Raw genomic sequence first — 6,681 nt, forward strand, 5'->3', positions numbered from 1 at the left:
GTATGTGCTCTTTGTTTTTTTCAAAGGGCTGAAAGATGATGTGGTGATGTCTTTGCCCCTCCTGACTTAATTCTGAACTCACCCACTGGCAGACCTGATGGAGAGGTGAAGACAAAACTTGCTGTCATTGAGAAGCTCCGTCACCAGCAAGCTCAGTCAACAATGCAACTTCTGCAACTGGGCTGCTGGTGCATTTTCAGAAAGCCTGTGGCTAGAAATAGGATGTGGTGGAAAGTCATATCCTGTTATTCAATAATTGCAATCCTTAATGAGAAACTTTTTTTGTTTGTTTGTGTATTTCTGTTGAGATTGAACTGAAGCAGTGCTGGTATTTTTAGCCGAGTGATTTGTTTTGGAGAGAAAAAAGTTGTATAAAATCTCTCCTAAAGGGATGCCTTCAAGTTAATTATTGGCCCACATTGATCTTTGAGTTTTTGTGGGTAATTCTGTTATTAGGATAGGATTCTTTGACTCTGAACTGGCATCCGGGCTTTTTCAGTAGAGTGGCACACTTACAAGGGGCAGCACTGATCATGTGTTAAGATGGGATTAATCCTCTTTCTCCCCAGTTATAGAGGGAGACAAGTAGCTGAGACCAGACTCCTAACTTTTAGACAGCTACAGTTAGGTGAGAGAACTACTCATGGTGGCTTACTGCCCATTTACTGGGCAATTTAAGGACTAAGAAGCCTTGGTATTTCGCTTTGTATTCCCCTGGTTGCTTTTCTGCCACACATTGTATTGCCCAGTAATAGCCAGCTATCCATGGGCAATGCCTCACCCAACGTGCTTTTGCTTTTTGTTGGCTATGCAACACCTGCCCTACAGAAAAGGAGACTGCTTCCCATGCTCCCAGGAAAACCTAGAGAACATCTACAACGTGTGGGGAAGTGTGGTGCAGAGATTTCTGCAGGAGCTTTTCAAGAGGGAAATCAGTCAGGAGGACTTTCTAGCTTGGCTTGGCAGCAATAAACAGTGCACACCAGACTCAGGTGTCTCTGAGCACTTCTGGCTCGGGATGAGCGTGGGAGGAAGCAACTTGTTTACCTCTACAACCAGAGTGAAAGTAACACCACCCTGGTCTTGTTTATCAAAGTTAAACAAAAACAATAGATTTGGCAAAAATGTATATTTTCCCTCTGTCACCCTTTGAGGGTTCGCTAAGAAAAGGTCCTAGTTTGACCTTTTCTTCACAGGAACTTTGTCTAGGGGGGGGGGAAATTGATTTTAAATTTTGACTTGTAATTATCAGATATTCCATGCTGATGTGTACCAAAAATGTCGGATCACTGAAATGCTTGGAGTCTGGGGAAAAAAAAAAAAAAGCACTTCATATTGGTTCAAATAAGGAAATCAGTACAAATACCATAAAGACAAAACTGCCAACTCCAGATTCCAAATGAATTAAAAAGTCTATATTTAGCTCCTACTATTTCTGTTTCAATTATAAAACATTTCTTGTTAAATACACACCATCATCTCAAATGCTCCACTTGACATAGTTGCTTGGAGCCCCACAATTCATCTCTATTTTTAGTTTGCTCACAGATAAGGGAATGGCAAAGGACAGCAAATAAATGATTCAGGCTGGTATTTTTACAGGACCTTCACAGTTGCTGCTCTAGGAATTGCTCTGGAAGCAATCCAAACCTGGCCCAACTCCGGTCAAACAATTTCTCTTACAAAGGTAGGTGTCAGATCTTAAGCAACCCTTTTTCTGCTTTTGGGAATGGTAGGAGAAAAGGGTGCATGAATCCGCGGTAGAGCAGAAGCAGCAGATTTTCTTAGTAGGCACCTGACATTAAATGCTGCTTTGTGGCCGTGAAGGGGACAGTGAAGAGGGTCACACCTTGAAAGAGAGAGATGTTTAATTTAAATGCCAGGCCCAGATGTTACAAGGGGTATTAGGCTGTTGGAATTTTTTATCCCAACTATTTGGATTTTCATGAAAGATTTGCAATTCCCTAATTGCACATTAGGAACAAAAGTGTTTCCATCTTCTAATAAACTCTACACTTCTTTCCAGAATCCCTTCAAAATGCTCAGCATATGTTGCATGTGGCCTGCAGTCTGCCACAGAGGATGTCAAATTTACCTGTAGCCTGGACTCAGGAAGTGAAACAGGGAGGGGAAACACAGAAATAAGATTCAGTCCCAGTTGTGGTAAATAGCAGTGGGCTGAAAAACAGTTTCTTTATTTTATTTTATCTCTGTAAGTAGAAAAATCAACTTTTTAGCAGTTTGTACAAAAAGAAATCAAATTGATGGAAAATCTGGATGGACAGTGGAGTTGTAGGCCCAGGCTGTCAGCTTCCACTCAGGCTCATGCCAAGGTGTGAAGGTGTTCAGGCCTCAGAAACCCCATTCAACACTGTTAGGGGAATGTCTTTGCTTTACCACTCTGTCACGTGCATGGTGCTTTTCCAAGCTCAAAGGAAGTTAGACTCATCAAACTTGAACTTAGCCAGTGTCAATTTGGCTGAACTAGATTTGGCTTAGTTGCCTGGCATAATTAGATGGGCTCTTACAGGATGAAGTTAGGAAAAAGGAAAATTTAAACTGGAATACAATTTCTACCACTAAAAAAAAGTGGGATGTAAAGCAGTCCCATAAGGAAAGGGGCTGATTCTTGTGTCCAAAGTCTTTCAAAGCTGGACCACACAAAGTCCTAAGTACTTCTCCCAGGAGCAATCATCCGCTGGTGGGAAGACGGAAAGGGATGAGGTAATAGAAGATAGATATCAAACCCCTCTTTGAGGTACAAGGAGGGAGGTATATATCCCCAGTACAGAGAAAAAGGCAGGCAGAGAGGTTAAAGGCTAACTCCAAAAGTGTCAGCTATAATTGACTAATAATCTAAATTCATAAGTGTGATGTGGAAAACTCTCATTCAGCTGCTGTTAATCCTGGAAACAGCTAAATTTTACCGGTAGCTCACTTTTCTCTGTAGTCTCCCACATGCACATCCATGCTTGCCTCACCACAACGGCCCAGAGGCAAAGCCCAGCCAGGAGCCCTCTGAGGCTGCGGAAATAGTTGGAAAACCTCAAACAAATAAAAAAAGAGAAGGTCAGCCCACTTTTCTCATTTCCTAGCCCAATTTGTAGTCATTAGGATATGACCTAAAAGGTTAGTGTTGGCTCAACCTTCTCTACCTCCAACTATTCTTTAAAAGCCATCTCTGAGTTGAGGTTTTGAGAGAGTGTCTGTGCTCAGGACAGAAGTCCAGATGATGCATGCTAATAGGATGACAGCACATCTCGGTGGCCCCAGTGTGGGTCCCAAGGCCACGTGTGAGGGCTCCAGTGCTCAGCGGTTCCCAGTGCCTGGCTGCGGCACCGGGCGCATTTCACCCACTGCGAGCCCCACTCTGCGGTGCCAGCCCAACGCTCGCCATCTCCAGCCCTGTCCTGGACGCAAAGGCATTTAACTAACATGGTGATGCCTGCGCAGGTGGGATGCCCAGAGGCTGGGCACCAGCTCCTGAGGGACAGGCAATGCCACATTTCTCTCTTTGCTATGGCCAAAGTTTGATAAATTCATGAGGATGTCTGCAATTTCAGCCTTAATTTAGCTACTCTATTAAATATGGGCTTAAATCTCCTATGAGAGCTGCAGACAGGAGCAGACACAGCGTTGTCATATATCCAAACTCAGTCCTAAACATTAAACTACTTAACTGTAGCAGAGCATGTATACACAAGCTGTCTAGGAGGTAGAAGATAAATGTTAATGTCTTAGTGTTTATATGAGAGTAACAGCAGTTTCTTCATGCATGTAAGGATAGTTTGCAACTTACAATACAGAGTAAAAATGATCACAAGTTTGATCATTCTTTAAAAAAAAAATTTATATCAGAAGGTTATCCAATTTGATTAGAAGGATTTTAGAAAGTAGAATTGGCTTGAAATAGGTACACATCAAACAGTTACTATCTCAAAAAAAATTAATGATTAAAATATAAAGCCCTCTATACCACTATGTCACATACAGGCCATGATAACTGAAATGGTTCAGTGCTTCTATACTACACGATATTTAAATATAGAACTGTTTTTAAAACAAATTGAAAATTAAGAGAAGTTTGATACTGTAGGAGATAATTTTTCACAGCAGTAGTTTTGCAGCGACATACCTCTTAGAACTAGCAAGAAAATGAGAAGAATCTTCTAGGAAATATGAAAGACCTTTTTAATAAAAGCAACTAACAAGAAAAAAAAGCAATGAGGGAAAACAAAACTGATGACTTCCTTGTGACCACAAGATTTGACTAAATGCTGAATTTGCACTTGCGAAGACATTTGTTTTGCAAAGTATAAAATCTACTCTAGCCTGTTCCGAACTGCCTATGCCTAGCACATTTGTTTTATCAGTGTTCAAATAGCATCTGATGTTGCTGATCCCTTGGCAGATACTTGTTTTGTAGAGCTCGTCCAAGTCCACACACCCAGTGATGTCTAGTAGGCTCCTTCTCCTCCTAAGACAGACTGATTTTTCATTTGTTGCAGCAAATTCCTGAAAACATACAGTGAACTGGAAATCATCCTAACTCAACTGCTTCTTCTTGGAATGACACGTACTGACCGGCTATATTAAGAAGGACTGAAAATATATAACCTCATTTTATGATAGGCTGTCCCAAATGGCTTTGGAACAATTCTCTAATGATTTTTATTCCCCTGAAACTGGTATCACGCATTCATTCCATCTCAGTGTGAAATCTGAGCAACATAATGAATCATGGAAGCCCAGGCATTGCATATACAGACTTACTAAGAGGCTGGAGAAAAGACCATGAAAAACAACATTGAAGCATCCACAGGCTTCAATGAACTTTGGGTCAGACCTTGAAAAGTACTGCCTTTTTTCTTCTCCAACGACCCACAAATTAAAAAGAAGTTAGTTGGGTTTACATCTAATTTATGTTCACTTCTGAGTACAGAAGTAAGATCATTTGCTACATTAAGAGTAAAATTCCCACTGCTTTAGAAGATGTATTTCTTCACCAATAAATGCATTCCTAGTCAACTTCCCTTAACCATTAGTGGATCATCTGAGTTGCAAATAATGCCATGGAGGGACAGGCAACCAGGTTGATCAACACAGATACTTCTGAGATGTCTCTGTGCCACATCTCTCCACTGTGTATCTTTACTAGTTTGGACATGAAACTGTTGCTTCTGGTCCTAAATTAACTCCATGTATTAGTACAGAAGTACTACCGAGTTTATAACGCTTTCATAGGACTGTACTCACCAACAGTCCAAGTGTGAGCTAGCCAGTCCACATGTCCATATCCAGGTTGGCTTTTTTTTTAATCTGAATGTCCTAGGCTTTCATTACCCTGAAGCTGGATATCTGGCTGCAACTGAAATAGAATAGAGGTTTCTTGGCTGAAGTTTGATGTTGTTGTCATCTTTCCCCTAAAGAACTAAAACATCAAGGATTCATCAAAGCATGGCGATGCTTGTGTTATCCAAAAATCAGATTACAAACAACACATTTCTCAATGCTCATGTCAGACTACCAACATCAAACACTTGGCATGCTTGACATAACGAGTTTTTGAAAGACACCGCAAAAAAATCTAATGTTTCCAATGCCTCTATTGGAAGCAAGAGATCTCTTTAAACATATTCGCTAAGGACTATTCTCCACATGCAGAGGAGAGTAAAGTGATTTATAATTTATTCACAAAAAATGGTCAGTGCTCTAAACATTAAAGCTGGTGCCATTTTAGTATATTCTGAAGAGATGAAGGGCTTGGGTTCGCCTAGACAAAAGACTATCCTGCTTCAACTGCACCTAGTAATGGTATAAACATAGTTGCGCTTACATACATATGCTTACACTTGTAAAGCTGATTTTGGCCAGGGAAGGAATTATACTGGCAAAAACTTTTTTATTACTATACATTCATAACTGTGTCCAAACCAGCATTATGCCAGCATATATACACTGGAAAAATAATAACACTCTTAAGCAATCCCAGCTACATGACTATCAGCACCGCCTGTCTTCTCAAACAGCTTTTTATCCCTCTTCTGAACATTTACTTTAAGGATGAAACATATAAAAGTGGATTGCACTCTATCTTTCCTGCAGAAAACAACATAGGCTATGGTCCATTTAATGTCTTGAAATAACATTAAGTGAACCAAAAAAACTGAAAGTTGGGTTTGGCTTGTGACATATTCGTAAATCCACTTTCCGTTGCATGAAATCCTCCATTATTTTAATAATGAAATTGATGTTGCAGCCTTTACCTAAGTAAAACATTCAATTAATATCACTGAATATTTCAAATGAGTATTCAAGGCAGGAGCTGGTCTGTTACGCTATATATGATGTGCTTAGAAGCTGAGGAAAGTCTCAATCAAATGTAAGTCAGTAAGAGATTTCCCAGAGGACTTTGGATGCGTTGGCAGCTATTCTGCAGGGCAGGTGCCATCAGGTGTATGCACCGAGGAGACTTCCCAGGGGCAGAGCAGTCAGAAAGGTCTGTCTCACTCTTCCTTTGTTGCTCCATCCTCAGAAGTATCTTTATGTATGAAGATGTTCCAAAATTATTTTTTACTGGTTGTAAGAACTATTTAAAATTGTAAAAAAATTGACTGAGCACATATAGTTTAAACCTTTAGTTACCGTTGTTTGGAGGGTTATTTTCTAAGGGCTTATGGC

This window comes from Pygoscelis adeliae, unplaced genomic scaffold (assembly GCF_000699105.1).
Source record: "Pygoscelis adeliae isolate BGI_AS28 unplaced genomic scaffold, ASM69910v1 Scaffold66, whole genome shotgun sequence".
Taxonomy (NCBI): domain Eukaryota; kingdom Metazoa; phylum Chordata; class Aves; order Sphenisciformes; family Spheniscidae; genus Pygoscelis; species Pygoscelis adeliae.